We start from the raw sequence: 11,509 nt of genomic DNA on the forward strand, positions 1-11,509 counted from the left end.
GTGATAGAGTTGCAGTGATAACGCATGAGTTTCCGATTATCTTAAGTCTGCGAAAGAAGACCCGAATTAATTTATTAAGAGTTCGAGAACTACAATCCTAAGTTCCGATCACCATTGATGATATAGGTCTAGGTCGTGCTGAGCCTAAGTGTGAGAGCGCCTCCGGATTTGAACTTCATTTCCCGTGGCTAACTGCGACTACCATATCTGCAAAGCTACTCCGTTAAGCAGCTTGCGTACTTGTCGGAGGCAACGGAGCAACAGCGATTAAAACTGTCTTCTTCGTATTGTTCCCGTAGAAACTGGCCTGATTATAGCCAATTTCAGGCCGATTTTATCATTTTCACATCCGTTAAAAATAGTGGAAGGCAGGATTCTTCTTCTTTGTCAGTGGGTAACGGAGATACTGGAAGGGCAAGGTATATATCTATATCTATCTATCTATCTATCTATCTATCTATCTATCTATCTATCTATCTATCTATCTATCTATCTATCTATCTATCTATCTATCTATCTATCTATCTATCTATCTATATTGTCTGTTTTCCATTTCCATCTAAGTTGTGGGGGATAATGGTGTTAATAATCCAAAACATAGCAGCTCGCACCCCTTCGTGCCTTCATTCTTGCTGCTACTACACAATGATATTCATTTTATTATAATTATTAGAGAGCGGATTTTAAGGTGCAGCACCTTTTCTAAAAATGTAGTTGTTATAAAAACCAAAGTTCAAAATATGAACTGAAATGAACTGAAATGAACGCACTTTGTTGTACGTTTTTAGTGAATGTTGCACCTTTTTTTCGCTAGATTCATGAAATTTCCCTTTTCTACTTCCTTTTAGCCTTCAGCACGTTTATTCTCCCTTTTCTCTCTTTTTGCACATAACATTCCATAAATTCAAAAGCAATCATGATGGATTTGCTACGGATAGATTTGAACTGAATTTGCGAGACAATCCTGACATATAAACCTTTGCAATGTCAACTGATTTCCTGTTCATGTGCTTACAAGATATGTACCACTGGTTTCCGTTGATGTCGAGCGAAGTTTCTCCACATACAAGGATCTCCTGAGCCCCAAGCGACAGAAACTAACATTCGAAAACAGATATATTGTGCATAATCAAGTATAACCAGTTTCTGAAGACCCAGTAGTATGTAACAGTTTCTCAAGCCACAATATTGCTAAATTAAAGTTTGTTTTTTAAAATACAGAATTGGTTTTAACCACAATTTATTACAAGAATGTTGAATGCTGAACAAGTTTGGGATTAAATAAAACAATTTTGCAATTTATGTCCAATGTTTAAAGCCAAGATTTCAACAATATTTGCTAGTGTAATGAGTAAAGAATGTTCATGTGAGTGTATACTACAGTACTTAATAAAGATATCCTATTAGCACTTTTTTGAACCTTTTTGAATGATTTTTCAGTCTCTTTTATTCCCTTTTTCCTACCACATTTTTGCACCTTAAAATCCGGTCTCTATCGTGGGGAAACGTTATTGACAGATCTCTATGCTTCATATTAAGAGTTAGTTGTTACCAAACGTTATTACTGAAGGCAGTTGTACAAACCTATTTTAATACAAATGTTGAAGTAATCCTGGAGGTTTTGTTACAATACTAATTAACCAGATGGTAATATGAAACGATAATTTAAATGTGTACACTTACTTGCAATTTGATTACAGCTTTAACTACAGATATAAGTGCCACGGTAGTTATTCCAGGTTCAGTTATAGCGATTGACGTACTGAGACATTTTCTGGTTTTACATAAATTCATAAAGAGAAAAACTAGCAACGCATACTTAGTTGCTGAATTATTTATTTATTTATTTATTTATTTACCAGCCCTCGTTTATTAGCACAAAAATCTTGTACGTTTACCTTGAATATGAGCCTCTGGAAGCATAATGACCAAGAAGAAGTGGTATGAGTTACAATTATTTTATGACAGTATTTGTATAGCTACAAAGAAGTTTTATACATTTATCATTAATACTCGAAGAACCACTATTCACTATTACTGTAACTACTTCACGGAAGTAAAAACCTTTATTTGCTGTAATATAATATTATCGAAAATTTGCCGTGCTATACTATAATTCATACAGTTAAGTTTAATTAAAACTGTAGACAATGAGAAGATAAAAATAACTCAATAGTGCCGTGCAATGAGCTCACTCATTACACTGATTCAATTTAATCAATTACCGATGTTTCGCAAAACATTCTATTTAAAAAATAAATATCAATTTTGAACGAAGTACACAAACTTCGATATATTATTGTGGTTATTGTTTATGTGCTTATTATTAGACTCAGAAAATTATCTTTTCGATAGCAAGATTCATTCAAATTTTATTTTATAGTTATTAAACCAATGTCTAAAATATAAAATTAGAATGAACCTTGTTATCAAAAAATAATTTTCCGAGTCTAACAATAATAAGCATACAAATAATAACCATAGTAATATATGAAAGTACGTGAACTTCGGTCAAAATCGATATTAATTAAAACATGAAGTAATATGTTTTGTGAACATCGGTAATTGATTAAATTGAGTTGTTTATTTGTTCAAACATACAATATGTAGAAAGTTGATAATAATATAAAGTCATTAGTATATTGCACGACTGGATTGATGTTTCGGAAAGCAATTACTATACAGGTGATAACTGGGTGAAATAATCTTTATGTCGTTATATTTGTTTCTAAGAAAGGATTTTTATATATTAACCATTTAGATATCCAAGGGCTCGGAATCATTAGTTAAAAGACAAGTGTCATTTTATTGCTGTGGTATCTGATTCATTTTCTTGCTTTTATATCGACAGAATAATCTATCCGTAGGTGTTCTTCCATGAAAAAAATCTTTTCGATTAATTTTTACATCCCCTCAAACATATTTATATAGATTTTAACCCCCCCCTCAAATATTTCAATGACGCAGTTTGCGTCATAGCCCCCCTTTGTGGGCACCCCTGCAATAGATGTATTATGATTTAGTCCTGCTCATACTCATTCAATATATATTAAATCCAGTTGTTGTCTTCAGCTGACAAGAACTTCATTATAGACCGAACATCTTTCTATTTCTGTTCACTCACTCCTACAAAAGCGGCAGGCTTAGGGTCAATATCACTTACTTCTTCGATATTAGTTTTTGAAAGATAAGATGATGTTGGCATGTTGGCAAGTACGTAATCAAACACAGCAGAACGCCTGATACAGTGTACTTTATCATTACATATTACATAATGGTGTAGTTGGAAGTTTTTGGTGATGGGTTGGAACGAAAGAAAGGATCAAGAGCTGAGTCCCAATCCTTAATCAAATCTTTATCCATTGTCAGTTCAAAAGGAGATGGATTCTGTCGACAGGTAACGATGGCTTCTAACTATGGCTTAGCAGATCCGATTCGCCCCAAGTTTTTATATATATATATATATATATATATATATATATATATATATATATATATATATATATATATATATATATATATTGTTTAGAACAAACCCGAAGTTGTGGTCGCACTGGCTAAACGAGTGTCCACGCACAGGATATAAAAATATTATTTCCACTTTATGAACTTTAGCCAACCAAGAACAACATTTTGTTATTGTAGTGTTTGTTTTGTCCACTTGTAGCATCTGACAACAATACTACTGTTCTTAGTTCTGAAACTTACTGAGGTTATTTTATAAACGGTCAAATAAAAGAAGCTACCGCTGCTAGGGTCTGAACTCAGCTGTGCGGCAAAGTGCAAAGTCTTACAAAAACAATATCGCCAGTCCGCCAAAAATAAAGATATCGAGATGAAATTTTCACACCACCTACAGTATAACATGGCGGTTCGTTTTCAATGATTTCCGGAAAAAGGGCACATAGGCCTATGTGCCCTTCTTCCGGAATAGGCCTCAATTGTGTATATGCAACTATCTCTTATATGCAAGTATAGATGATTATGTTTGACTGAAGTTTAATATTATCATTGGGTATTGCAATTATCTCATATCTATATGCATGCCCAGAGAATTACTGATATAAAGTAGACAGTTAAGGTTAAATCAGTGCACTGTTTAAACTAAAACTTCACTATCCTTTCACCTTTGATTAATCTGAATAATAAAGTAATGACATGCTAGCATTCGTTTCTCAACCGTCTAGCTTAGTTATTTCTTTACTTCTTTCTTATGTCTTTGTTAAATAAATAAATTGGCCTGTGGATCAAATAACTTGCTTGTTACTATAGGATTATATGATAGAGATAGAATAAAAAATAATATGTATATTTATCTTCTACCTGAATTCCTGGAATCTTCATTTAGAAAAATGAAAAATAGAACATATTTTTTTTGCGAATTATGTGATCCTTTTTGTAGCTACTAAAGAAATTACAGGAAAAGTGAAATTTTTATGTAAATTCAAACCACTATTATTTAAAGGTACAAAGTAACATTTTCTTTTCGGAATAATAGGAGAAATAGAAATCCTTAAGATTTCCCGATCATTGTGTTTAAAGGTTTCATTGTTTAGATACAGTGTCATTTGTCCTATAATTGAAGCGCTTAGAGGATAAAGGTGTTATATTACATTTTTTGAAACGTTGCATTCTGGCGGTTCATGCACGTGTCAATCATGCTACGTAACACATTATTTAATGGGTCCTCGTCTGAGTGCAGATATTTAGAAACGATGAAGGCGGTATGTTAACGGATAAAGTTGTAAAAGTCAATTTTCTTTAAATATTCAATTTGTTACATAACGCCTTTATTTTCTAAGGGCTTTAATTCATTTCAGCATAAAATGATTATATAGGTTAATTTTTATTGTTATTTAATTTAAATTCTACTGCACATATGAATAATTAGAAATGTGTTCTTGTTAGCTAAACTTTGTGTTAGCTAGTCATTATAAAAATTATTCAGATTTTCCAAACTATTTTAGGCCAATTAGATTATTTTCTATAATATTCTATCTTATAATCGGGATCTTAGTGATCTGAACCTCACAAGTACAATTACTATTATTAATTGTTGACTTTATATTTTACATTAATTTGAATTCTATTGCTTTGGTAATCAAAATAATTTATGCAGCAATTTTATTTGCCTATCGTTGTGATGGTCAGCATAACCAGTTCCCATAGAAGATACAATAGTGATTTTGTTTCAGATATGCAGCATGTGAATATCTCGTCAAATACCTACGTATTTTGTGTGAATACGTTCTAATTAAATACGCACCTATTTCCCTAGCACCTTAGAGTACCGTGCAGGAAAAATAGGGTTCTGCAACTCTATACGATGATATCATATATATATATATATTTGACATCAACATCTACTTACTAGGCTTAGGGACTTAAGGTTCGAGCCTCGTGCGGTGTAACGTAGTTTGTCGAGGGCCAACATCTGTAAATTCAGCTCACGATTCATGAGGCAGGTTGTAACTTGTCAGATGAGAGTAAATATTCAAAGCCAATTTGCATATATTAAATAGTATTTGGCGAACCCAGACTTAGTTTTAGTGTAATTATTCAAATGATTCTCCAAAACCAGGACTGGAAGTCAATTTTATTTAGCAATCTCTATCCATTACAGATTACTAGAAGAAATAAAATTACGAATATTCCATGAGCAACTGTCCGTTTCGTTACAGAATCTTCCTCCCTTATATCTCATTAACCGTACTGCGTGATCTCTCTATCTTGCTCGTATCATAACAAAGAGCTTCATGAAGGTATACTTCAATATCAATCTCATCTTAATAGTTTGAGTGGTTTTCGTACGGCATCAATTTTAGGTTTTACAATATAATTTGCTTTTCTCCGTTTTCTTGAAAGTTATGCATGAACTCTTACACTGACCCATATCAATTTGTGCTATTCAGATAGATGTATCGGTTGGTAGATGTCTGATTTTGTACATTTTTGTCTCTTAGACACTAATAATATTATATAATTAATTTTATTTATGATTTTTAATTTATTTTATTTTTTTTTACCCCAATGTATTATTTTATAAATGTATAGTGTGATCCCATTCTCTAGCGAAACTATCTCTATTAAAATTCAATTTGGATTCTTTATATCTTATAAAAGAGAAAAATGAAATGAAATCTTTAAGTTTTACGTCCCACGGTTATGCCGGTTAGGCTAAAGGAGACGGTGATAATGAGAATGAGTGAAATGGTGGAATGAAGAAAGTGGGAGGAAACGGGAGAACCCCGAGAAAACCCACGAGCACGGTGTTTGTCCACCACAAAGTTCACTTGGCGGGGGCTGGGATCGAACCCGGGACCCCAAGCACCAGAGGTGAACGCTCTACCACTGAGCCACCGCGCCCCCCTCTTATAAAAGAGAGTCATAGGTATTTTCCAAATATGATAATAACGTTTTATGGATAACGTTTACTTTCTTAATTGCGTGGTTTGGAAACCTGTAAATTCTTAGATATCTCTGGAACTACTCTATCGTTTTTTCTCTTTTTTTTCTGTATTCCAGATATGTTCTTTAGTTTTGGCATCAGTGTTTCGTTTTGTAAGACTTACGAGTATAGAAGAGTGGAAAATTCACATGGCACTTGGCAAATTCCTGATTTACATCAGACAATATATTAACACACTTAGGAAATCTTACAATCTGAAGTCGACAGACCAGCATTAAATATGTTCACATGCAAATTCGAATCAAGAAAATCAAATTGTAACATAACTTCCCGATATTATTTTTCTAAAATCATGCATAAAATCAAATTTGCGAAATAGGTCACACTACACTACCTCAACACTACAACTTCCAAATTTGTTCATAAAGCTCAAATGAAAATTTTGAAGAAAGTAATTTGGGAAATATACGCGCTGGTCAATCTCTGAAAATCTAAATATTATGCCTTTTCGGATGAACGCCTCTAGTACGATTCACCTAGCTTTACCCTGCCTGATGCAGAATAAATGTAATCCTTGTTTGTGGTGGCCATCTAGCAACTAAAACACGGAGCGTGTTTTTTGCATGAATAATCATTTTTTCGTATACTCAACATCGCTTCACTTATGCTCCCTACAGATGCGCTGTCGTGCGGATCCACTAGTTTCACACCCACCCTGACTCGAAATTCTTACTTCTACTAGCCATCTAGTACATGTTGGTGCTTTTTTTAAAATAAAATAATAGTTTGTATGGCACATCACTTGCACACAAATTACAGCTTGTACACAATTGTTTTGGCATGATGCACAGAAATTTGAGTGTCAGTATGATGCGCGTTTCTATTGACATTTATGACGTTTCTGGCATACCAATTTTCACGTATATTTTCAATCTGTATTGAATTATTTGAGCATGTTACACAAAAATTAGAGTGTAAAATAACCTTAGGGCTGTATGCACAGTTATTCTGCGGGCTACTTACTGCCCACATGCGAGCCACTTGATAATTTAAATTGCAGGGTTCTCTCACACCGTCGAACAAGCCTGTAACTTACCCGCAAATCGAGGGGATGGCTGCGGGAGCTTCGAAGAACTGCTTGCTAGCCCACAGCAGTCTGTCATATATATATAGTTAAGCTGACATTTTTGGTGCAAAACTATTATTTTTTAAAGATTATTTTAAAGATATTATTAAAGCTATTGAGTTTGTTGAGGAAACTGATGAAATACATATGTTAATTTACAAAGGAACAGTAAACAGTTACTCTCAGTCTCGGAACCTTTAAACTCAAATTAATCCAATAGTTACGTAAGATAGGTGAAAATACAATAGTATATTTGATGGCAAACATTTCAGAAATAGATACTGATTCCTCAAGAAACAAGATGATTTGTTTGTACTAGTACACCTAATGAGTATAAGGTCTGAGAGATTTACCAATTCCGTTTGAAATGTAGCTGTTATATGTACTTTGGTTCTACAGTATTGATGAATACCAGGTAAGTGTTATGGTTATTTTATACCTATGTTTGACTTCCAGTATAATATTTCCAATTTTGTGCGAATATCATGCAGAAACTTATGTTCAATGTTATACCGTTATTGTTTATTAATGAAAGTAAAGGTGAAAATGCCTTGACACTGTAGCATACATTTGTGATTCTTCCCTAGATTATTCAGTTAAGTATTTGTAAACTTTGAAGAAAACATGTGTTTGCGAAAATAAATATAGTAGCATGTCAAACATAAAATATATCAATTTATAGGAAAATGGGGGCCAATTGAAAATATCACAGCATAAAAATGGAAAATTCGCTTCTAAAGTCTGTAATTTAACAGAATAAATTTAGATAGAAATGACAATGCGGATTAAGAATATGGGGTCATTTTTGAAAAACGACAAATAAAATATGTTAATTTACAAAGGAACAGTAAACAGTTACTCTCAGTCTCGGAACCTTTAAACTCAAATTAATCCAATAGAAAAAATTATAACCTTGAGATCCATATTCGTGTATCATGTAACACTTTAATTTGATCTCTTATTGATACGATATTAACTGCTACGGGCAATGCTAGTTCAATATGGTTCACATGAAAAAACGTAGTGGACAAAGTTGTTTTTTTTTTTTTTTTTAGTTTACTCTCAACTGAATTTTCGTCACTTAAGAATAGTGTATTAAGAATTTTAGAAACCAATAAATGAATATAAGTGTAAGAGTTATTACTATGACATCTGTAAGAAAAAGATACTTTGTACAAAAGTTTTAATTCGTAACTCGTCTGTGTTGACTCATAACTTGTTTTACTATATATATTTGTATACTAATATCTTTATTTATATATTGTAAGGATCCCCACGTTGCCGTACCAAGCAATAACCACGTGTGAACTACATGTGTTACTAATAAATAAAAACAAACAGACGACGTTCCCGAAGAGGAGTCGATCACCATCGCCAACAGTCGGAAGGACGAGAATCAACGATGGAAGCCGACAAGACAGAATAAAAAGGACCTGCACACCTCGACCAACATCAATCTTCCCGGATTGATCACAACACCTAAAACCCCTCTCACGACGCTTGGTCACCGAGAGGTACCTATCCTTATACCCACGACGCTTGGTCACCGGGTTCCTTTCCTCTTTCTCACGACGCACGGTCCCCGAGAGAGAGATACCTAATCTACACCCCTCTCATGACGCTTGGTCACCGAGAGTACCTCACCTCAAAGCCCACGACGCTTGGTCATCGGGCTCCTATCTAATCTTACCTAAATATTAGAGGAATACTTGTTATAATTTGTGTACATAAATACTTTTTGTAATAAAAGGGTGAAGGGAAAGTCCAAATCCCGAGTACATTTTTATTGCTCTACCCAAGAAGTTTTACAATATATACTTAAAGTTTAACTTAAATATATCAATCTTTTGGTGAAGACAGGAAAAAACTAATCGCAAAGGCAACCTCTAAAGATAACCAAATATTTAACTCTAAGGCCTGTCCCTCCTGAGTCTGAATATTTGCTCCCGGATTTTAGTTCCAAACACTTTCAGTATGCGTTGTTCCCTCAAAGTAAGCGAACATATTTCCCAACCTAACAGTTCAACTGGCATAATTATCGTTTAATATATTTTAAGCTTCAACTTCATGTACAGAATTCACGAAAACAAAAGAGTTTGGACTGAATAACATTGATTCCCTGGTATTAATCGATAAATAATTTGTCCTTACCGGTTGTTTTGGTCTATTAATATTTATTCTAGTTATTTGAAAGTGTCCATTTTATTGTAAATATTACTTGATATTTGAACGTATTCACAGCTTCCGGTATTATGGTCACGACGAAATCCTTTGAATTTAGTTTTCGCGGCATTTAATAATGTGCCTCCCAGCGTTCAATAAACCATTTGCATCTAAGTGTGCATTTATATAGTGTAATGTGTTTTTAACGTTCATAGACAAAACATTATTATCTATGATTAAAGTTACAAAGCTTCTAGTGTCATTCTATACGCTCAGATTACCATAAATTAAGTTTAAATTAACTTCGAGTATTGCTCCTTTTCAGTGGAAAATAGTTTTCCAGGAAGTAATTGGAACTGTTCCGAATTTTCTTTTTGTGGGACACTATTGTATCACTATAGCGTTATTGGCCACACAAAACCTACTAGTTAAAACATTTTTGCATTTTTCTAGGAGATAAGATAGGGCTAATATCGGAAGACTGCATGATACCTCAATAACAATGATGTTTGTTTACCTAAATCTGCAACACTGTTTCATCCTAACATACCAAATACAATTTGTGAACACATTTTCTTGCTACAGTAGCCAGAGTACAGTTGCTAGACGTAATATGTCTTTCATGATCTTAAACATGTTTCTTCAGAATAATCCAGTGACGTGAAAAAAGTGGTGTCCCATACGATGCCCTGTTAGAAGGAAAATAGTTTTTTAGTATATTGGCTGGAAAGACACATGTTGAACGTGCTATGAAATGAAGTTTTGATTAGAGAAGGAAGTTTATGAAAACTGATTAATGTCTATTGTTAGTATTTGTAAGTAGTATTCTAGAACATGTATTGATATTACGGTAATTGTACATTTCAGCATGTTTGTATATTTGAATTATGTGGCCGCATAATATGAAGATTATATATATATATATATATATATATATATATATATATATATATATATATATATATATATCAGAAATTAGTGAATGTTAATATAAAATTATTGCAGTTGTTGAAGTAATTTATGTTTGAAGGATGATGTTATATGCCTAGCAAGTAAATTTGATATTAGTATGGTTTTTCATATGCTTTATATTGGAGGATTCTATGTAAACATGGAAATCACTTTTATGTTTCCTCGAGCAGGCTTAACATATAAATGTCACAAGATGTAAGCATATATTTATATCAATCTACATGCCCTTGATTTAATGAGCCCTCAAAATTCTCGTATGCTTCTTACTAACAATATCAATATTATCATCTGTTGTAGACATTGATGACACTGGCCTTTGTCAGTATATCAGAGAAACAACTTTTAAAATTTCTAGCGCTAGAAGAAGTCTATAGTTGCTCTTAAGTATCAAAGAGCGTACATCTCGCATTGGGTTGTATATCCGCATTTAGCCGCCAAGTTTCCCTGCAAATAAAATATATCAAACAAAAAGTTAAGAGAAACTACCAAACATGGTGGTTTCGGGAAGCGTCAGCTTCAGTTCATATTATACTCGTAGGTCAAACATTGAAACTCCAAAGAGTGTTGTTTGGGTCTGTCGGTCACACAAACTTAAACTGAGAACAACTAAAATAAATATATCTCAGGCACTGTAAGAATGTATTAAAAGAGCAGACAGTGCAACAGTGATTCAACAAATTTGAGAACTCCTCCAGGACGCATTACGTACAAAACAAGCTATACACAAATCATTCATTACAAATTTAATTAGCCTAGTAGCGTCCATTAGCAATTAACCAATTTTGTTCAGCCTATTAACCGAATTTGAACATTTGGACTCTTAAAAAATAGTGTCCTTG

The sequence above is a fragment of the Thermobia domestica genome, chromosome 8 (assembly GCF_964235325.1).
Source record: "Thermobia domestica chromosome 8, izTheDome1.hap1.1, whole genome shotgun sequence".
Taxonomy (NCBI): domain Eukaryota; kingdom Metazoa; phylum Arthropoda; class Insecta; order Zygentoma; family Lepismatidae; genus Thermobia; species Thermobia domestica.